General features: G+C 44.0%; 42 non-coding genes across 42 annotated transcripts; all 42 read left to right on the top strand.

Annotated features, from left to right (window-relative positions):
- The first annotated feature begins 242 nt into the window (after nt 1-242).
- On the top strand, nt 243-358 carry LOC142147241 (U5 spliceosomal RNA). The gene has a single exon (XR_012690396.1). It is a non-coding gene; the product is annotated as a U5 spliceosomal RNA (small nuclear RNA).
- A 291-nt stretch (nt 359-649) lies between these two features.
- On the top strand, nt 650-765 carry LOC142147382 (U5 spliceosomal RNA). Its single transcript, XR_012690532.1, has one exon. It is a non-coding gene; the product is annotated as a U5 spliceosomal RNA (small nuclear RNA).
- Nucleotides 766-1,056: 291 nt separating this feature from the next.
- LOC142147296 (U5 spliceosomal RNA) lies at nt 1,057-1,172 on the top strand. Its single transcript, XR_012690449.1, has one exon. It is a non-coding gene; the product is annotated as a U5 spliceosomal RNA (small nuclear RNA).
- A 295-nt stretch (nt 1,173-1,467) lies between these two features.
- LOC142147240 (U5 spliceosomal RNA) lies at nt 1,468-1,583 on the top strand. The gene has a single exon (XR_012690395.1). It is a non-coding gene; the product is annotated as a U5 spliceosomal RNA (small nuclear RNA).
- Nucleotides 1,584-1,874: 291 nt separating this feature from the next.
- LOC142147553 (U5 spliceosomal RNA) lies at nt 1,875-1,990 on the top strand. The gene has a single exon (XR_012690695.1). It is a non-coding gene; the product is annotated as a U5 spliceosomal RNA (small nuclear RNA).
- A 291-nt stretch (nt 1,991-2,281) lies between these two features.
- LOC142147471 (U5 spliceosomal RNA) lies at nt 2,282-2,397 on the top strand. Its single transcript, XR_012690618.1, has one exon. It is a non-coding gene; the product is annotated as a U5 spliceosomal RNA (small nuclear RNA).
- Nucleotides 2,398-2,688: 291 nt separating this feature from the next.
- On the top strand, nt 2,689-2,804 carry LOC142147239 (U5 spliceosomal RNA). Its single transcript, XR_012690394.1, has one exon. It is a non-coding gene; the product is annotated as a U5 spliceosomal RNA (small nuclear RNA).
- Nucleotides 2,805-3,095: 291 nt separating this feature from the next.
- LOC142147533 (U5 spliceosomal RNA) lies at nt 3,096-3,211 on the top strand. Its single transcript, XR_012690676.1, has one exon. It is a non-coding gene; the product is annotated as a U5 spliceosomal RNA (small nuclear RNA).
- Nucleotides 3,212-3,502: 291 nt separating this feature from the next.
- LOC142147521 (U5 spliceosomal RNA) lies at nt 3,503-3,618 on the top strand. Its single transcript, XR_012690664.1, has one exon. It is a non-coding gene; the product is annotated as a U5 spliceosomal RNA (small nuclear RNA).
- Nucleotides 3,619-3,909: 291 nt separating this feature from the next.
- LOC142147585 (U5 spliceosomal RNA) lies at nt 3,910-4,026 on the top strand. Its single transcript, XR_012690726.1, has one exon. It is a non-coding gene; the product is annotated as a U5 spliceosomal RNA (small nuclear RNA).
- A 294-nt stretch (nt 4,027-4,320) lies between these two features.
- LOC142147308 (U5 spliceosomal RNA) lies at nt 4,321-4,436 on the top strand. The gene has a single exon (XR_012690460.1). It is a non-coding gene; the product is annotated as a U5 spliceosomal RNA (small nuclear RNA).
- A 291-nt stretch (nt 4,437-4,727) lies between these two features.
- LOC142147238 (U5 spliceosomal RNA) lies at nt 4,728-4,843 on the top strand. Its single transcript, XR_012690393.1, has one exon. It is a non-coding gene; the product is annotated as a U5 spliceosomal RNA (small nuclear RNA).
- Nucleotides 4,844-5,137: 294 nt separating this feature from the next.
- On the top strand, nt 5,138-5,253 carry LOC142147573 (U5 spliceosomal RNA). The gene has a single exon (XR_012690714.1). It is a non-coding gene; the product is annotated as a U5 spliceosomal RNA (small nuclear RNA).
- Nucleotides 5,254-5,544: 291 nt separating this feature from the next.
- On the top strand, nt 5,545-5,660 carry LOC142147313 (U5 spliceosomal RNA). The gene has a single exon (XR_012690465.1). It is a non-coding gene; the product is annotated as a U5 spliceosomal RNA (small nuclear RNA).
- Nucleotides 5,661-5,951: 291 nt separating this feature from the next.
- On the top strand, nt 5,952-6,067 carry LOC142147381 (U5 spliceosomal RNA). The gene has a single exon (XR_012690531.1). It is a non-coding gene; the product is annotated as a U5 spliceosomal RNA (small nuclear RNA).
- A 291-nt stretch (nt 6,068-6,358) lies between these two features.
- On the top strand, nt 6,359-6,474 carry LOC142147397 (U5 spliceosomal RNA). Its single transcript, XR_012690546.1, has one exon. It is a non-coding gene; the product is annotated as a U5 spliceosomal RNA (small nuclear RNA).
- A 291-nt stretch (nt 6,475-6,765) lies between these two features.
- Nucleotides 6,766-6,881, top strand: LOC142147312 (U5 spliceosomal RNA). Its single transcript, XR_012690464.1, has one exon. It is a non-coding gene; the product is annotated as a U5 spliceosomal RNA (small nuclear RNA).
- A 291-nt stretch (nt 6,882-7,172) lies between these two features.
- LOC142147237 (U5 spliceosomal RNA) lies at nt 7,173-7,288 on the top strand. The gene has a single exon (XR_012690392.1). It is a non-coding gene; the product is annotated as a U5 spliceosomal RNA (small nuclear RNA).
- Nucleotides 7,289-7,579: 291 nt separating this feature from the next.
- On the top strand, nt 7,580-7,695 carry LOC142147575 (U5 spliceosomal RNA). Its single transcript, XR_012690716.1, has one exon. It is a non-coding gene; the product is annotated as a U5 spliceosomal RNA (small nuclear RNA).
- Nucleotides 7,696-7,986: 291 nt separating this feature from the next.
- On the top strand, nt 7,987-8,102 carry LOC142147236 (U5 spliceosomal RNA). Its single transcript, XR_012690391.1, has one exon. It is a non-coding gene; the product is annotated as a U5 spliceosomal RNA (small nuclear RNA).
- A 294-nt stretch (nt 8,103-8,396) lies between these two features.
- LOC142147339 (U5 spliceosomal RNA) lies at nt 8,397-8,512 on the top strand. The gene has a single exon (XR_012690490.1). It is a non-coding gene; the product is annotated as a U5 spliceosomal RNA (small nuclear RNA).
- A 291-nt stretch (nt 8,513-8,803) lies between these two features.
- On the top strand, nt 8,804-8,919 carry LOC142147470 (U5 spliceosomal RNA). Its single transcript, XR_012690617.1, has one exon. It is a non-coding gene; the product is annotated as a U5 spliceosomal RNA (small nuclear RNA).
- Nucleotides 8,920-9,210: 291 nt separating this feature from the next.
- Nucleotides 9,211-9,326, top strand: LOC142147235 (U5 spliceosomal RNA). Its single transcript, XR_012690390.1, has one exon. It is a non-coding gene; the product is annotated as a U5 spliceosomal RNA (small nuclear RNA).
- A 291-nt stretch (nt 9,327-9,617) lies between these two features.
- LOC142147481 (U5 spliceosomal RNA) lies at nt 9,618-9,733 on the top strand. The gene has a single exon (XR_012690627.1). It is a non-coding gene; the product is annotated as a U5 spliceosomal RNA (small nuclear RNA).
- Nucleotides 9,734-10,024: 291 nt separating this feature from the next.
- Nucleotides 10,025-10,140, top strand: LOC142147467 (U5 spliceosomal RNA). The gene has a single exon (XR_012690614.1). It is a non-coding gene; the product is annotated as a U5 spliceosomal RNA (small nuclear RNA).
- Nucleotides 10,141-10,431: 291 nt separating this feature from the next.
- Nucleotides 10,432-10,547, top strand: LOC142147403 (U5 spliceosomal RNA). The gene has a single exon (XR_012690552.1). It is a non-coding gene; the product is annotated as a U5 spliceosomal RNA (small nuclear RNA).
- Nucleotides 10,548-10,841: 294 nt separating this feature from the next.
- Nucleotides 10,842-10,957, top strand: LOC142147233 (U5 spliceosomal RNA). Its single transcript, XR_012690388.1, has one exon. It is a non-coding gene; the product is annotated as a U5 spliceosomal RNA (small nuclear RNA).
- A 291-nt stretch (nt 10,958-11,248) lies between these two features.
- On the top strand, nt 11,249-11,364 carry LOC142147232 (U5 spliceosomal RNA). The gene has a single exon (XR_012690387.1). It is a non-coding gene; the product is annotated as a U5 spliceosomal RNA (small nuclear RNA).
- A 291-nt stretch (nt 11,365-11,655) lies between these two features.
- On the top strand, nt 11,656-11,771 carry LOC142147551 (U5 spliceosomal RNA). Its single transcript, XR_012690693.1, has one exon. It is a non-coding gene; the product is annotated as a U5 spliceosomal RNA (small nuclear RNA).
- A 294-nt stretch (nt 11,772-12,065) lies between these two features.
- Nucleotides 12,066-12,181, top strand: LOC142147307 (U5 spliceosomal RNA). Its single transcript, XR_012690459.1, has one exon. It is a non-coding gene; the product is annotated as a U5 spliceosomal RNA (small nuclear RNA).
- Nucleotides 12,182-12,472: 291 nt separating this feature from the next.
- Nucleotides 12,473-12,588, top strand: LOC142147231 (U5 spliceosomal RNA). The gene has a single exon (XR_012690386.1). It is a non-coding gene; the product is annotated as a U5 spliceosomal RNA (small nuclear RNA).
- Nucleotides 12,589-12,879: 291 nt separating this feature from the next.
- LOC142147230 (U5 spliceosomal RNA) lies at nt 12,880-12,995 on the top strand. Its single transcript, XR_012690385.1, has one exon. It is a non-coding gene; the product is annotated as a U5 spliceosomal RNA (small nuclear RNA).
- A 294-nt stretch (nt 12,996-13,289) lies between these two features.
- On the top strand, nt 13,290-13,405 carry LOC142147229 (U5 spliceosomal RNA). Its single transcript, XR_012690384.1, has one exon. It is a non-coding gene; the product is annotated as a U5 spliceosomal RNA (small nuclear RNA).
- A 294-nt stretch (nt 13,406-13,699) lies between these two features.
- Nucleotides 13,700-13,815, top strand: LOC142147447 (U5 spliceosomal RNA). Its single transcript, XR_012690594.1, has one exon. It is a non-coding gene; the product is annotated as a U5 spliceosomal RNA (small nuclear RNA).
- A 291-nt stretch (nt 13,816-14,106) lies between these two features.
- On the top strand, nt 14,107-14,222 carry LOC142147469 (U5 spliceosomal RNA). Its single transcript, XR_012690616.1, has one exon. It is a non-coding gene; the product is annotated as a U5 spliceosomal RNA (small nuclear RNA).
- Nucleotides 14,223-14,513: 291 nt separating this feature from the next.
- On the top strand, nt 14,514-14,629 carry LOC142147457 (U5 spliceosomal RNA). Its single transcript, XR_012690604.1, has one exon. It is a non-coding gene; the product is annotated as a U5 spliceosomal RNA (small nuclear RNA).
- A 291-nt stretch (nt 14,630-14,920) lies between these two features.
- Nucleotides 14,921-15,036, top strand: LOC142147493 (U5 spliceosomal RNA). The gene has a single exon (XR_012690638.1). It is a non-coding gene; the product is annotated as a U5 spliceosomal RNA (small nuclear RNA).
- Nucleotides 15,037-15,327: 291 nt separating this feature from the next.
- Nucleotides 15,328-15,443, top strand: LOC142147302 (U5 spliceosomal RNA). The gene has a single exon (XR_012690455.1). It is a non-coding gene; the product is annotated as a U5 spliceosomal RNA (small nuclear RNA).
- A 294-nt stretch (nt 15,444-15,737) lies between these two features.
- LOC142147228 (U5 spliceosomal RNA) lies at nt 15,738-15,853 on the top strand. Its single transcript, XR_012690383.1, has one exon. It is a non-coding gene; the product is annotated as a U5 spliceosomal RNA (small nuclear RNA).
- Nucleotides 15,854-16,144: 291 nt separating this feature from the next.
- LOC142147466 (U5 spliceosomal RNA) lies at nt 16,145-16,260 on the top strand. Its single transcript, XR_012690613.1, has one exon. It is a non-coding gene; the product is annotated as a U5 spliceosomal RNA (small nuclear RNA).
- A 294-nt stretch (nt 16,261-16,554) lies between these two features.
- Nucleotides 16,555-16,670, top strand: LOC142147435 (U5 spliceosomal RNA). The gene has a single exon (XR_012690583.1). It is a non-coding gene; the product is annotated as a U5 spliceosomal RNA (small nuclear RNA).
- Nucleotides 16,671-16,961: 291 nt separating this feature from the next.
- On the top strand, nt 16,962-17,077 carry LOC142147465 (U5 spliceosomal RNA). Its single transcript, XR_012690612.1, has one exon. It is a non-coding gene; the product is annotated as a U5 spliceosomal RNA (small nuclear RNA).
- Nucleotides 17,078-17,362: the final 285 nt, after the last annotated feature.

The following is a 17,362-nucleotide window of genomic DNA, read 5'->3' as shown; positions in this document are numbered from 1 at the left end:
TGGATGAGGGCTCATTTGCATACTAAGTGACTGCCTCCTTTTGATCAGAAATGCTTTTTTTGACAGTGTTCATTCCTTGAAAGAGCCATAAGCACATGGAAAAGAGGGTGAAAGCTGCATATGGAGCAAGGCAAGGTGGAGCCTGAGATGCACCTGCAATTCTTTCTTCAGAGCTGGGTGCTCACTCTCAGGTGAACCAGGACTGCTGGCACTGCACCCAGACAAGAAGTGGTCTCTTGTTCATGCTCTGGTTTCTCTTCAGAACGCACAAATCTTTCGCCTTTTACTAAAGATTTCCGTGGAGAGGAGCAAAACTGAGTTTTAACTCAATTTTTGCATGCCCCATCTGACTGGGGTTTCATTTTGATGTATAAAAGTAAAGTAAACTTGCTCACCATTTCTAAGCCTGGATGAGGGCTCATTTGCATACTAAGTGACTACCTCCTTTTGATCAGAAATGCTTTTTTTGACAGTGTTCATTCCTTGAAAGAGCCATAAGCACATGGAAAAGAGGGTGAAAGCTGCATATGGAGCAAGGCAAGGTGGAGCCTGAGATGCACCTGCAATTCTTTCTTCAGAGCTGGGTGCTCACTCTCAGGTGAACCAGGACTGCTGGCACTGCACCCAGACAAGAAGTGGACTCTTGGTCATGCTCTGGTTTCTCTTCAGAACACACAAATCTTTCGCCTTTTACTAAAGATTTCCGTGGAGAGGAGCAAAACTGAGTTTTAACTCAATTTTTGCATGCCCCATCTGACTGGGGTTTCATTTTGATGTATAAAGATAAAGTAAACTTGCTCACCATTTCTAAGCCTGGATGAGGGCTCATTTGCATACTAAGTGACTGCCTCCTTTTGATCAGAAATGCTTTTTTTGACAGTGTTCATTCCTTGAAAGAGCCATAAGCACATGGAAAAGAGGGTGAAAGCTGCATATGGAGCAAGGCAAGGTGGAGCCTGAGATGCACCTGCAATTCTTTCTTCAGAGCTGGGTTCTCACTCTCAGGTGAACCAGGACTGCTGGCACTGCACCCAGACAAGAAGTGGACTTTAGGTCATGCTCTGGTTTCTCTTCAGAGCGCACAAATCTTTCGCCTTTTACTAAAGATTTCCGTGGAGAGGAGCAAAACTGAGTTTTAACTCAATTTTTGCATGCCCCATCTGAGTGGGGTTTCATTTTCATGTATAAAGATAAAGTAAACTTGCTCACCATTTCTAAGCCTGGATGAGGGCTCATTTGCATACTAAGTGACTACCTCCTTTTGATCAGAAATGCTTTTTTTTGACAGTGTTCATTCCTTGAAAGAGCCATAAGCACATGGAGAAAAAGAGGGTGAAAGCTGCATATGGAGCAAGGCAAGGTGGAGCCTGAGATACACCTGCAATTCTTTCTTCAGAGCTGGGTGCTCACTCTCAGGTGAACCAGGACTGCTGGCACTGCACCCAGACAAGAAGTGGACTCTTGGTCATGCTCTGGTTTCTCTTCAGAACGCACAAATCTTTCGCCTTTTACTAAAGATTTCCGTGGAGAGGAGCAAAACTGAGTTTTAACTCAATTTTTGCATGCCCCATCTGACTGGGGTTTCATTTTCATGTATAAAGATAAAGTAAACTTGCTCACCATTTCTAAGCCTGGATGAGGGCTCATTTGCATACTAAGTGACTGCCTCCTTTTGATCAGAAATGCTTTTTTTGACAGTGTTCATTCCTTGAAAGAGCCATAAGCACATGGAAAAGAGGGTGAAAGCTGCATATGGAGCAAGGCAAGGTGGAGCCTGAGATGCACCTGCAATTCTTTCTTCAGAGCTGGGTGCTCACTCTCAGGTGAACCAGGACTGCTGGCACTGCACCCAGACAAGAAGTGGACTCTTGGTCATGCTCTGGTTTCTCTTCAGAACACACAAATCTTTCGCCTTTTACTAAAGAGTTCCGTGGAGAGGAGCAAAACTGAGTTTTAACTCAATTTTTGCATGCCCCATCTGACTGGGGTTTAATTTTGATGTATAAAGATAAAGTAAACTTGCTCCCCATTTCTAAGCCTGGATGAGGGCTCATTTGCATACTAAGTGACTTCCTCCTTTTGATCAGAATTGCTTTTTTTGACAGTGTTGATTCCTTGAAAGAGCCATAAGCACATGGAAAAGAGGGTGAAAGCTGCATATGGAGCAAGGCAAGGTGGAGCCTGAGATACACCTGCAATTCTTTCTTCAGAGCTGGGTGCTCACACTCAGGTGAACCAGGACTGCTGGCAGTGCACCCAGACAAGAAGTGGACTCTTGGTCATGCTCTGGTTTCTCTTCAGAACGCACAAATCTTTCGCCTTTTATTAAAGATTTCCGTGGAGAGGAGCAAAACTGAGTTTTAACTCAATTTTTGCATGCCCCATCTGACTGGGGTTTCATTTTGATGTATAAAGATAAAGTAAACTTGCTCACCATTTCTAAGCCTGGATGAGGGCTCATTTGCATACTAAGTGACTGCCTCCTTTTGATCAGAAATGCTTTTTTTGACAGTGTTCATTCCTTGAAAGAGCCATAAGCACATGGAAAAGAGGGTGAAAGCTGCATATGGAGCAAGGCAAGGTGGAGCCTGAGATGCACCTGCAATTCTTTCTTCAGAGCTGGGTGCTCACTCTCAGGTGAACCAGGACTGCTGGCACTGCACCCAGACAAGAACTGGACTCTTGGTCATGCTCTGGTTTCTCTTCAGAACGCACAAATCTTTCGCCTTTTACTAAAGATTTCCGTGGAGAGGAGCAAAACTGAGTTTTAACTCAATTTTTGCATGCCCCATCTGACTGGGGTTTCATTTTGATGTATAAAGATAAAGTAAACTTGCTCACCATTTCTAAGCCTGGATGAGGGCTCATTTGCATACTAAGTGACTGCCTCCTTTTGATCAGAAATGCTTTTTTTGACAGTGTTCATTCCTTGAAAGAGCCATAAGCACATGGAAAAGAGGGTGAAAGCTGCATATGGAGCAAGGCAAGGTGGAGCCTGAGATGCACCTGCAATTCTTTCTTCAGAGCTGGGTGCTCACTCTCAGGTGAACCAGGACTGCTGGCACTGCACCCAGACAAGAAGTGGACTCTTGGTCATGCTCTGCTTTCTCTTCAGAACACAAAAATCTTTCGCCTTTTACTAAAGATTTCCGTGGAGAGGAGCAAAACTGAGTTTTAACTCAATTTTTGCATGCCCCATCTGACTGGGGTTTCATTTTGATGTATAAAGATAAAGTAAACTTGCTCACCATTTCTAAGCCTGGATGAGGGCTCATTTGCATACTAAGTGACTGCCTCCTTTTGATCAGAAATGCTTTTTTTGACAGTGTTCATTCCTTGAAAGAGCCATAAGCACATGGAAAAGAGGGTGAAAGCTGCATATGGAGCAAGGCAAGGTGGAGCCTGAGATGCACCTGCAATTCTTTCTTCAGAGCTGGGTTCTCACTCTCAGGTGAACCAGGACTGCTGGCACTGCACCCAGACAAGAAGTGGACTTTAGGTCATGCTCTGGTTTCTCTTCAGAGCGCACAAATCTTTCGCCTTTTACTAAAGATTTCCGTGGAGAGGAGCAAAACTGAGTTTTAACTCAATTTTTGCATGCCCGTTCTGACTGGGGTTTCATTTTAATGTATAAAGATAACGTAAACTTGCTCACCATTTTTAAGCCTGGATGAGGGCTCATTTGCATACTAAGTGACTACCTCCTTTTGATCAGAAATGCTTTTTTTGACAGTGTTCATTCCTTGAAAGAGCCATAAGCACATGGAAAAGAGGGTGAAAGCTGCATATGGAGCAAGGCAAGGTGGAGCCTGAGATGCACCTGAAATTCTTTCTTCAGAGCTGGGTGCTCACTCTCAGGTGAACCAGGACTGCTGGCACTGCACCCAGACAAGAAGTGGACTCTTGGTCATGCTCTGGTTTCTCTTCAGAACACACAAATCTTTCGCCTTTTACTAAAGATTTCCGTGGAGAGGAGCAAAACTGAGTTTTAACTCAATTTTTGCATTGCCCCATCTGACTTGGATTTCATTTTGATGTATAAAGATAAAGTAAACTTGCTCACCAATTCTAAGCCTGGATGAGGGCTCATTTGCATACTAAGTGACTGCCTCCTTTTGATCAGAAATGCTTTTTTTGACAGTGTTCATTCCTTGAAAGAGCCATAAGCACATGGAGAAAAAGAGGGTGAAAGCTGCATATGGAGCAAGGCAAGGTGGAGCCTGAGATGCACCTGCAATTCTTTCTTCAGAGCTGGGTGCTCACTCTCAGGTGAACCAGGACTGCTGGCACTGCACCCAGACAAGAAGTGGACTCTTGGTCATGCTCTGGTTTCTCTTCAGAACACACAAATCTTTCGCCTTTTACTAAAGATTTCCGTGGAGAGGAGCAAAACTGAGTTTTAACTCAATTTTTGCATACCCCATCTGACTGGGGTTTCATTTTGATGTATAAAGATAAAGTAAACTTGCTCCCCATTTCTAAGCCTGGATGAGGGCTCATTTGCATACTAAGTGACTGCCTCCTTTTGATCAGAATTGCTTTTTTTGACAGTGTTGATTCCTTGAAAGAGCCATAAGCACATGGAAAAGAGGGTGAAAGCTGCATATGGAGCAAGGCAAGGTGGAGCCTGAGATACACCTGCAATTCTTTCTTCAGAGCTGGGTGCTCACACTCAGGTGAACCAGGACTGCTGGCACTGCACCCAGACAAGAAGTGGACTCTTGGTCATGCTCTGGTTTCTCTTCAGAACGCACAAATCTTTCGCCTTTTACTAAAGATTTCCGTGGAGAGGAGCAAAACTGAGTTTTAACTCAATTTTTGCATGCCCCATCTGACTGGGGTTTCATTTTGATGTATAAAGATAAAGTAAACTTGCTCACCATTTCTAAGCCTGGATGAGGGCTCATTTGCATACTAAGTGACTGCCTCCTTTTGATCAGAAATGCTTTTTTTGACAGTGTTCATTCCTTGAAAGAGCCATAAGCACATGGAGAAAAAGAGGGTGAAAGCTGCATATGGAGCAAGGCAAGGTGGAGCCTGAGATGCACCTGCAATTCTTTCTTCAGAGCTGGGTGCTCACTCTCAGGTGAACCAGGACTGCTGGCACTGCACCCAGACAAGAAGTGGACTCTTGGTCATGCTCTGGTTTGTCTTCAGAACGCACAAATCTTTCGCCTTTTACTAAAGATTTCCGTGGAGAGGAGCAAAACTGAGTTTTAACTCAATTTTTGCATGCCCCATCTGACTAGGGTTTCATTTTGATGTATAAAGATAACGTAAACTTGCTCACCATTTTTAAGCCTGGATGAGGGCTCATTTGCATACTAAGTGACTGCCTCCTTTTGATCAGAAATGCTTTTTTTGACAGTGTTCATTCCTTGAAAGAGCCATAAGCACATGGAAAAGAGGGTGAAAGCTGCATATGGAGCAAGGCAAGGTGGAGCCTGAGATGCACCTGCAATTCTTTCTTCAGAGCTGGGTGCTCACTCTCAGGTGAACCAGGACTGCTGGCACTGCACCCAGACAAGAAGTGGACTCTTGGTCATGCTCTGGTTTCTCTTCAGAACACATAAATCTTTCGCCTTTTACTAAAGATTTCCGTGGAGAGGAGCAAAACTGAGTTTTAACTCAATTTTTGCATACCCCATCTGACTGGGGTTTAATTTTGATGTATAAAGATAAAGTAAACTTGCTCCCCATTTCTAAGCCTGGATGAGGGCTCATTTGCATACTAAGTGACTTCCTCCTTTTGATCAGAATTGCTTTTTTTGACAGTGTTGATTCCTTGAAAGAGCCATAAGCACATGGAAAAGAGGGTGAAAGCTGCATATGGAGCAAGGCAAGGTGGAGCCTGAGATGCACCTGCAATTCTTTCTTCAGAGCTGGGTGCTCACTCTCAGGTGAACCAGGACTGCTGGCACTGCACCCAGACAAGAAGTGGACTCTTGGTCATGCTCTGGTTTCTCTTCAGAACACACAAATCTTTCGCCTTTTACTAAAGATTTCCGTGGAGAGGAGCAAAACTGAGTTTTAACTCAATTTTTGCATGCCCCATCTGACTGGGGTTTCATTTTGATGTATAAAGATAAAGTAAACTTGCTCACCATTTCTAAGCCTGGATGAGGGCTCATTTGCATACTAAGTGACTGCCTCCTTTTGATCAGAAATGCTTTTTTTGACAGTGTTCATTCCTTGAAAGAGCCATAAGCACATGGAAAAGAGGGTGAAAGCTGCATATGGAGCAAGGCAAGGTGGAGCCTGAGATGCACCTGCAATTCTTTCTTCAGAGCTGGGTGCTCACTCTCAGGTGAACCAGGACTGCTGGCACTGCACCCAGACAAGAAGTGGTCTCTTGTTCATGCTCTGGTTTCTCTTCAGAACGCACAAATCTTTCGCCTTTTACTAAAGATTTCCGTGGAGAGGAGCAAAACTGAGTTTTAACTCAATTTTTGCATGCCCCATCTGACTAGGGTTTCATTTTGATGTATAAAGATAACGTAAACTTGCTCACCATTTTTAAGCCTGGATGAGGGCTCATTTGCATACTAAGTGACTGCCTCCTTTTGATCAGAAATGCTTTTTTTGACAGTGTTCATTCCTTGAAAGAGCCATAAGCACATGGAAAAGAGGGTGAAAGCTGCATATGGAGCAAGGCAAGGTGGAGCCTGAGATGCACCTGCAATTCTTTCTTCAGAGCTGGGTGCTCACTCTCAGGTGAACCAGGACTGCTGGCACTGCACCCAGACAAGAAGTGGACTCTTGGTCATGCTCTGGTTTCTCTTCAGAACACATAAATCTTTCGCCTTTTACTAAAGATTTCCGTGGAGAGGAGCAAAACTGAGTTTTAACTCAATTTTTGCATACCCCATCTGACTGGGGTTTAATTTTGATGTATAAAGATAAAGTAAACTTGCTCCCCATTTCTAAGCCTGGATGAGGGCTCATTTGCATACTAAGTGACTTCCTCCTTTTGATCAGAATTGCTTTTTTTGACAGTGTTGATTCCTTGAAAGAGCCATAAGCACATGGAAAAGAGGGTGAAAGCTGCATATGGAGCAAGGCAAGGTGGAGCCTGAGATACACCTGCAATTCTTTCTTCAGAGCTGGGTGCTCACACTCAGGTGAACCAGGACTGCTGGCACTGCACCCAGACAAGAAGTGGACTCTTGGTCATGCTCTGGTTTCTCTTCAGAACGCACAAATCTTTCGCCTTTTACTAAAGATTTCCGTGGAGAGGAGCAAAACTGAGTTTTAACTCAATTTTTGCATGCCCCATCTGACTGGGGTTTCATTTTGATGTATAAAGATAAAGTAAACTTGCTCACCATTTCTAAGCCTGGATGAGGGCTCATTTGCATACTAAGTGACTGCCTCCTTTTGATCAGAAATGCTTTTTTTGACAGTGTTCATTCCTTGAAAGAGCCATAAGCACATGGAAAAGAAGGTGAAAGCTGCATATGGAGCAAGGCAAGGTGGAGCCTGAGATGCACCTGCAATTCTTTCTTCAGAGCTGGGTGCTCACTCTCAGGTGAACCAGGACTGCTGGCACTGCACCCAGACAAGAAGTGGTCTCTTGTTCATGCTCTGGTTTCTCTTCAGAACGCACAATGCTTTCGCCTTTTACTAAAGATTTCCGTGGAGAGGAGCAAAACTGAGTTTTAACTCAATTTTTGCATGCCCCATCTGACTGGGGTTTCATTTTGATGTATAAAGATAACGTAAACTTGCTCACCATTTTTAAGCCTGGATGAGGGCTCATTTGCATACTAAGTGACTGCCTCCTTTTGATCAGAAATGCTTTTTTTGACAGTGTTCATTCCTTGAAAGAGCCATAAGCACATGGAAAAGAGGGTGAAAGCTGCATATGGAGCAAGGCAAGGTGGAGCCTGAGATGCACCTGCAATTCTTTCTTCAGAGCTGGGTGCTCACTCTCAGGTGAACCAGGACTGCTGGCACTGCACCCAGACAAGAAGTGGACTCTTGGTCATGCTCTGGTTTCTCTTCAGAACGCACAAATCTTTCGCCTTTTACTAAAGATTTCCGTGGAGAGGAGCAAAACTGAGTTTTAACTCAATTTTTGCATGCCCCATCTGACTGGGGTTTCATTTTGATGTATAAAGTTAAAGTAAACTTGCTCACCATTTCTAAGCCTGGATGAGGGCTCATTTGCATACTAAGTGACTGCCTCCTTTTGATCAGAAATGCTTTTTTTGACAGTGTTCATTCCTTGAAAGAGCCATAAGCACATGGAGAAAAAGAGGGTGAAAGCTGCATATGGAGCAAGGCAAGGTGGAGCCTGAGATGCACCTGCAATTCTTTCTTCAGAGCTGGGTGCTCACTCTCAGGTGAACCAGGACTGCTGGCACTGCACCCAGACAAGAAGTGGACTCTTGGTCATGCTCTGGTTTCTCTTCAGAATGCACAAATCTTTCGCCTTTTACTAAAGATTTCCGTGGAGAGGAGCAAAACTGAGTTTTAACTCAATTTTTGCATGCCCCATCTGACTGGGGTTTTATTTTGATGTATAAAGATAAAGTAAACTTGCTCCCCATTTCTAAGCCTGGATGAGGGCTCATTTGCATACTAAGTGACTTCCTCCTTTTGATCAGAATTGCTTTTTTTGACAGTGTTGATTCCTTGAAAGAGCCATAAGCACATGGAAAAGAGGGTGAAAGCTGCATATGGAGCAAGGCAAGGTGGAGCCTGAGATACACCTGCAATTCTTTCTTCAGAGCTGGGTGCTCACACTCAGGTGAACCAGGACTGCTGGCACTGCACCCAGACAAGAAGTGGACTATTGGTCATGCTCTGGTTTCTCTTCAGAACGCACAAATCTTTCGCCTTTTATTAAAGATTTCCGTGGAGAGGAGCAAAACTGAGTTTTAACTCAATTTTTGCATGCCCCATCTGACTGGGGTTTCATTTTGATGTATAAAGATAAAGTAAACTTGCTCACCATTTCTAAGCCTGGATGAGGGCTCATTTGCATACTAAGTGACTGCCTCCTTTTGATCAGAAATGCTTTTTTTGACAGTGTTCATTCCTTGAAAGAGCCATAAGCACATGGAAAAGAGGGTGAAAGCTGCATATGGAGCAAGGCAAGGTGGAGCCTGAGATGCACCTGCAATTCTTTCTTCAGAGCTGGGTGCTCACTCTCAGGTGAACCAGGACTGCTGGCACTGCACCCAGACAAGAAGTGGTCTCTTGTTCATGCTCTGGTTTCTCTTCAGAACGCACAAATCTTTCGCCTTTTACTAAAGATTTCCGTGGAGAGGAGCAAAACTGAGTTTTAACTCAATTTTTGCATGCCCCATCTGACTGGGGTTTCATTTTGATGTATAAAGATAAAGTAAACTTGCTCCCGATTTCTAAGCCTGGATGAGGGCTCATTTGCATACTAAGTGACTGTCTCCTTTTGATCAGAAATGCTTTTTTTGACAGTGTTCATTCCTTGAAAGAGCCATAAGCACATGGAAAAAAGGGTGAAAGTTGCATATGGAGCAAGGCAAGGTGGAGCCTGAGATGCACCTGCAATTCTTTCTTCAGAGCTGGGTGCTCACTCTCAGGTGAACCAGGACTGCTGGCACTGCACCCAGACAAGAAGTGGACTCTTGTTCATGATCTGGTTTCTCTTCAGAACGCACAAATCTTTTGCCTTTTACTAAAGATTTCCGTGGAGAGGAGCAAAACTGAGTTTTAACTGAATTTTTGCATGCCCCATCTGATTGGGGTTTCATTTTCATGTATAAAAGTAAAGTAAACTTGCTCACCATTTCTAAGCCTGGATGAGGGCTCATTTGCATACTAAGTGACTACCTCCTTTTGATCAGAAATGCTTTTTTTGACAGTGTTGATTCCTTGAAAGAGCCATAAGCACATGGAAAAGAGGGTGAAAGCTGCATATGGAGCAAGGCAAGGTGGAGCCTGAGATGCACCTGCAATTCTTTCTTCAGAGCTGGGTGCTCACTCTCAGGTGAACCAGGACTGCTGGCACTGCACCCAGACAAGAAGTGGACTCTTGGTCATGCTCTGGTTTCTCTTCAGAACGCACAAATCTTTCACCTTTTACTAAAGATTTCCGTGGAGAGGAGCAAAACTGAGTTTTAACTCAATTTTTGCATGCCCCATCTGACTGGGGTTTCATTTTGATGTATAAAGATAAAGTAAACTTGCTCACCATTTCTAAGCCTGGATGAGGGCTCATTTGCATACTAAGTGACTGCCTCCTTTTGATCAGAAATGCTTTTTTTGACAGTGTTCATTCCTTGAAAGAGCCATAAGCACATGGAAAAGAGGGTGAAAGCTGCATATGGAGCAAGGCAAGGTGGAGCCTGAGATGCACCTGCAATTCTTTCTTCAGAGCTGGGTTCTCACTCTCAGGTGAACCAGGACTGCTGGCACTGCACCCAGACAAGAAGTGGACTTTAGGTCATGCTCTGGTTTCTCTTCAGAGCACACAAATCTTTCGCCTTTTACTAAAGATTTCCGTGGAGAGGAGCAAAACTGAGTTTTAACTCAATTTTTGCATGCCCCATCTGAGTGGGGTTTCATTTTCATGTATAAAGATAAAGTAAACTTGCTCACCATTTCTAAGCCTGGATGAGGGCTCATTTGCATACTAAGTGACTACCTCCTTTTGATCAGAAATGCTTTTTTTGACAGTGTTCATTCCTTGAAAGAGCCATAAGCACATGGAGAAAAAGAGGGTGAAAGCTGCATATGGAACAAGGCAAGGTGGAGCCTGAGATACACCTGCAATTCTTTCTTCAGAGCTGGGTGCTCACTCTCAGGTGAACCAGGACTGCTGGCACTGCACCCAGACAAGAAGTGGACTCTTGGTCATGCTCTGGTTTCTCTTCAGAACGCACAAATCTTTCGCCTTTTACTAAAGATTTCCGTGGAGAGGAGCAAAACTGAGTTTTAACTCAATTTTTGCATGCCCCATCTGACTGGGGTTTCATTTTGATGTATAAAGATAAAGTAAACTTGCTCACCATTTCTAAGCCTGGATGAGGGCTCATTTGCATACTAAGTGACTGCCTCCTTTTGATCAGAAATGCTTTTTTTGACAGTGTTCATTCCTTGAAAGAGCCATAAGCACATGGAAAAGAGGGTGAAAGCTGCATATGGAGCAAGGCAAGGTGGAGCCTGAGATGCACCTGCAATTCTTTCTTCAGAGCTGGGTGCTCACTCTCAGGTGAACCAGGACTGCTGGCACTGCACCCAGACAAGAAGTGGTCTCTTGTTCATGCTCTGGTTTCTCTTCAGAACGCACAAATCTTTCGCCTTTTACTAAAGATTTCCGTGGAGAGGAGCAAAACTGAGTTTTAACTCAATTTTTGCATGCCCCATCTGACTGGGGTTTCATTTTGATGTATAAAGATAACATAAACTTGCTAACCATTTTTAAGCCTGGATGAGGGCTCATTTGCATACTAAGTGACTGCCTCCTTTTGATCAGAAATGCTTTTTTTGACAGTGTTCATTCCTTGAAAGAGCCATAAGCACATGGAAAAGAGGGTGAAAGCTGCATATGGAGCAAGGCAAGGTGGAGCCTGAGATGCACCTGCAATTCTTTCTTCAGAGCTGGGTGCTCACTCTCAGGTGAACCAGGACTGCTGGCACTGCACCCAGACAAGAAGTGGACTCTTGGTCATGCTCTGGTTTCTCTTCAGAACACACAAATCTTTCGCCTTTTACTAAAGATTTCCGTGGAGAGGAGCAAAACTGAGTTTTAACTCAATTTTTGCATGCCCCATCTGACTTGGATTTCATTTTGATGTATAAAGATAAAGTAAACTTGCTCACCATTTCTAAGCCTGGATGAGGGCTCATTTGCATACTAAGTGACTGCCTCCTTTTGATCAGAAATGCTTTTTTTGACAGTGTTCATTCCTTGAAAGAGCCATAAGCACATGGAGAAAAAGAGGGTGAAAGCTGCATATGGAGCAAGGCAAGGTGGAGCCTGAGATGCACCTGCAATTCTTTCTTCAGAGCTGGGTGCTCACTCTCAGGTGAACCAGGACTGCTGGCACTGCACCCAGACAAGAAGTGGACTCTTGGTCATGCTCTGGTTTCTCTTCAGAACACACAAATCTTTCGCCTTTTACTAAAGATTTCCGTGGAGAGGAGCAAAACTGAGTTTTAACTCAATTTTTGCATACCCCATCTGACTGGGGTTTAATTTTGATGTATAAAGATAAAGTAAACTTGCTCCCCATTTCTAAGCCTGGATGAGGGCTCATTTGCATACTAAGTGACTTCCTCCTTTTGATCAGAATTGCTTTTTTTGACAGTGTTGATTCCTTGAAAGAGCCATAAGCACATGGAAAAGAGGGTGAAAGCTGCATATGGAGCAAGGCAAGGTGGAGCCTGAGATACACCTGCAATTCTTTCTTCAGAGCTGGGTGCTCACACTCAGGTGAACCAGGACTGCTGGCACTGCACCCAGACAAGAAGTGGACTCTTGGTCATGCTCTGGTTTCTCTTCAGAACGCACAAATCTTTCGCCTTTTACTAAAGATTTCCGTGGAGAGGAGCAAAACTGAGTTTTAACTCAATTTTTGCATGCCCCATCTGACTGGGGTTTCATTTTGATGTATAAAGATAAAGTAAACTTGCTCACCATTTCTAAGCCTGGATGAGGGCTCATTTGCATACTAAGTGACTGCCTCCTTTTGATCAGAAATGCTTTTTTTGACAGTGTTCATTTCTTGAAAGAGCCATAAGCACATGGAAAAGAGGGTGAAAGCTGCATATGGAGCAAGGCAAGGTGGAGCCTGAGATGCACCTGCAATTCTTTCTTCAGAGCTGGGTGCTCACTCTCAGGTGAACCAGGACTGCTGGCACTGCACCCAGACAAGAAGTGGTCTCTTGTTCATGCTCTGGTTTCTCTTCAGAACGCACAAATCTTTCGCCTTTTACTAAAGATTTCCGTGGAGAGGAGCAAAACTGAGTTTTAACTCAATTTTTGCATGCCCCATCTGACTGGGGTTTCATTTTGATGTATAAAGATAACGTAAACTTGCTCACCATTTTTAAGCCTGGATGAGGGCTCATTTGCATACTAAGTGACTGCCTCCTTTTGATCAGAAATGCTTTTTTTGACAGTGTTCATTCCTTGAAAGAGCCATAAGCACATGGAGAAAAAGAGGGTGAAAGCTGCATATGGAGCAAGGCAAGGTGGAGCCTGAGATACACCTGCAATTCTTTCTTCAGAGCTGGGTGCTCACACTCAGGTGAACCAGGACTGCTGGCACTGCACCCAGACAAGAAGTGGACTCTTGGTCATGCTCTGGTTTCTCTTCAGAACGCACAAATCTTTCGCCTTTTACTAAAGATTTCCGTGGAGAGGAGCAAAACTGAGTTTTAACTCAATTTTTGCATGCCCCATCTGACTGGGGTTTAATTTTGATGTATAAAGATAAAGTAAACTTGCTCACCATTTCTAAGCCTGGATGAGGGCTCATTTGCATACTAAGTGTCTGCCTCCTTTTGATCAGAAATGCTTTTTTTGACAGTGTTCATTCCTTGAAAGAGCCATAAGCACATGGAGAAAAAGAGGGTGAAAGCTGCATATGGAGCAAGGCAAGGTGGAGCCTGAGATGCACCTGCAATTCTTTCTTCAGAGCTGGGTGCTCACTCTCAGGTGAACCAGGACTGCTGGCACTGCACCCAGACAAGAAGTGGACTCTTGGTCATGCTCTGGTTTCTCTTCAGAACACAGAAATCTTTCGCCTTTTACTAAAGATTTCCGTGGAGAGGAGCAAAACTGAGTTTTAACTCAATTTTTGCATACCCCATCTGACTGGGGTTTAATTTTGATGTATAAAGATAAAGTAAACTTGCTCCCCTTTTCTAAGCCTGGATGAGGGCTCATTTGCATACTAAGTGACTTCCTCCTTTTGATCAGAATTGCTTTTTTTGACAGTGTTGATTCCTTGAAAGAGCCATAAGCACATGGAAAAGAGGGTGAAAGCTGCATATGGAGCAAGGCAAGGTGGAGCCTGAGATACACCTGCAATTCTTTCTTCAGAGCTGGGTGCTCACACTCAGGTGAACCAGGACTGCTGGCACTGCACCCAGACAAGAAGTGGACTCTTGGTCATGCTCTGGTTTCTCTTCAGAACGCACAAATCTTTCGCCTTTTATTAAAGATTTCCGTGGAGAGGAGCAAAACTGAGTTTTAACTCAATTTTTGCATGCCCCATCTGACTGGGGTTTCATTTTGATGTATAAAGATAAAGTAAACTTGCTCACCATTTCTAAGCCTGGATGAGGGCTCATTTGCATACTAAGTGACTGCCTCCTTTTGATCAGAAATGCTTTTTTTGACAGTGTTCATTCCTTGAAAGAGCCATAAGCACATGGAAAAGAGGGTGAAAGCTGCATATGGAGCAAGGCAAGGTGGAGCCTGAGATGCACCTGCAATTCTTTCTTCAGAGCTGGGTGCTCACTCTCAGGTGAACCAGGACTGCTGGCACTGCACCCAGACAAGAAGTGGACTCTTGGTCATGCGCTGGTTTCTCTTCAGAACGCACAAATCTTTCGCCTTTTACTAAAGATTTCCGTGGAGAGGAGCAAAACTGAGTTTTAACTCAATTTTTGCATGCCCCATCTGACTGGGGTTTCATTTTGATGTATAAAGATAAGGTAAACTTGCTCACCATTTCTAAGCCTGGATGAGGGCTCATTTGCATACTAAGTGACTGCCTCCTTTTGATCAGAAATGCTTTTTTTGACAGTGTTCATTCCTTGAAAGAGCCATAAGCACATGGAAAAGAGGGTGAAAGCTGCATATGGAGCAAGGCAAGGTGGAGCCTGAGATGCACCTGCAATTCTTTCTTCAGAGCTGGGTGCTCACTCTCAGGTGAACCAGGACTGCTGGCACTGCACCCAGACAAGAAGTGGACTCTTGGTTATGCTCTGCTTTCTCTTCAGAACACACAAATCTTTCGCCTTTTACTAAAGATTTCCGTGGAGAGGAGCAAAACTGAGTTTTAACTCAATTTTTGCATGCCCCATCTGACTGGGGTTTCATTTTGATGTATAAAGATAAAGTAAACTTGCTCACCATTTCTAAGCCTGGATGAGGGCTCATTTGCATACTAAGTGACTGCCTCCTTTTGATCAGAAATGCTTTTTTTGACAGTGTTCATTCCTTGAAAGAGCCATAAGCACATGGAAAAGAGGGTGAAAGCTGCATATGGAGCAAGGCAAGGTGGAGCCTGAGATGCACCTGCAATTCTTTCTTTAGAGCTGGGTTCTCACTCTCAGGTGAACCAGGACTGCTGGCACTGCACCCAGACAAGAAGTGGACTTTAGGTCATGCTCTGGTTTCTCTTCAGAGCGCACAAATCTTTCGCCTTTTACTAAAGATTTCCGTGGAGAGGAGCAAAACTGAGTTTTAACTCAATTTTTGCATGCCCCATCTGACTGGGGTTTCATTTTCATGTATAAAGATAAAGTAAACTTGCTCACCATTTCTAAGCCTGGATGAGGGCTCATTTGCATACTAAGTGACTACCTCCTTTTGATCAGAAATGCTTTTTTTGACAGTGTTCATTCCTTGAAAGAGCCATAAGCACATGGAGATAAAGAGGGTGAAAGCTGCATATGAAGCAAGGCAAGGTGGAGCCTGAGATACACCTGCAATTCTTTCTTCAGAGCTGGGTGCTCACTCTCAGGTGAACCAGGACTGCTGGCACTGCACCCAGACAAGAAGTGGACTCTTGGTCATGCTCTGGTTTCTCTTCAGAACGCACAAATCTTTCGCCTTTTACTAAAGATTTCCGTGGAGAGGAGCAAAACTGAGTTTTAACTCAATTTTTGCATGCCCCATCTGACTGGGGTTTCATTTTCATGTATAAAGATAAAGTAAACTTGCTCACCATTTCTAAGCCTGGATGAGGGCTCATTTGCATACTAAGTGACTGCCTCCTTTTGATCAGAAATGCTTTTTTTGACAGTGTTCATTCCTTGAAAGAGCCATAAGCACATAGAAAAGAGGGTGAAAGCTGCATATGGAGCAAGGCAAGGTGGAGCCTGAGATGCACCTGCAATTCTTTCTTCAGAGCTGGGTGCTCACTCTCAGGTGAACCAGGACTGCTGGCACTGCACCCAGACAAGAAGTGGTCTCTTGTTCATGCTCTGGTTTCTCTTCAGAACGCACAAATCTTTCACCTTTTACTAAAGATTTCCGTGGAGAGGAGCAAAACTGAGTTTTAACTCAATTTTTGCATGCCCCATCTGACTGGGGTTTCATTTTGATGTATAAAGATAACGTAAACTTGCTCACCATTTTTAAGCCTGGATGAGGGCTCATTTGCATACTAAGTGACTGCCTCCTTTTGATCAGAAATGCTTTTTTTGACAGTGTTCATTCCTTGAAAGAGCCATAAGTACATGGAGAAAAAGAGGGTGAAAGCTGCATATGGAGCAAGGCAAGGTGGAGCCTGAGATGCACCTGCAATTCTTTCTTCAGAGCTGGGTGCTCACTCTCAGGTGAACCAGGACTGCTGGCACTGCACCCAGACAAGAAGTGGACTCTTGGTCATGCTCTGGTTTTTCTTCAGAACACACAAATCTTTCGCCTTTTACTAAAGATTTCCGTGGAGAGGAGCAAAACTGAGTTTTAACTCAATTTTTGCATACCCCATCTGACTGGGGTTTAATTTTGATGTATAAAGATAAAGTAAACTTGCTCCCCATTTTTAAGCCTGGATGAGGGCTCATTTGCATACTAAGTGACTTCCTCCTTTTGATCAGAATTGTTTTTTTTGACAGTGTTGATTCCTTGAAAGAGCCATAAGCACATGGAAAAGTGGGTGAAAGCTGCATATGGAGCAAGGCAAGGTGGAGCCTGAGATACACCTGCAATTCTTTCTTCAGAGCTGGGTGCTCACACTCAGGTGAACCAGGACTGCTGGCACTGCACCCAGACAAGAAGTGGACTCTTGGTCATGCTCTGGTTTCTCTTCAGAACGCACAAATCTTTCACCTTTTACTAAAGATTTCCGTGGAGAGGAGCAAAACTGAGTTTTAACTCAATTTTTGCATGCCCCATCTGACTGGGGTTTCATTTTGATGTATAAAGATAAAGTAAACTTGCTCACCATTTCAAAGCCTGGATGAGGGCTCATTTGCATACTAAGTGACTGCCTCCTTTTGATCAGAAATGCTTTTTTTGACAGTGTTCATTCCTTGAAAGAGCCATAAGCACATGGAAAAGAGGGTGAAAGCTGCATATGGAGCAAAGCAAGGTGGAGCCTGAGATGCACCTGCAATTCTTTCTTCAGAGTTGGGTGCTCACTCTCAGGTGAACCAGGACTGCTGGCACTGCACCCAGACAAGAAGTGGTCTC

This window comes from Mixophyes fleayi, chromosome 3, assembly GCF_038048845.1.
Source record: "Mixophyes fleayi isolate aMixFle1 chromosome 3, aMixFle1.hap1, whole genome shotgun sequence".
Lineage (NCBI taxonomy): Eukaryota > Metazoa > Chordata > Amphibia > Anura > Limnodynastidae > Mixophyes > Mixophyes fleayi.
This window is presented reverse-complemented; position numbering and strand designations above follow the sequence as displayed.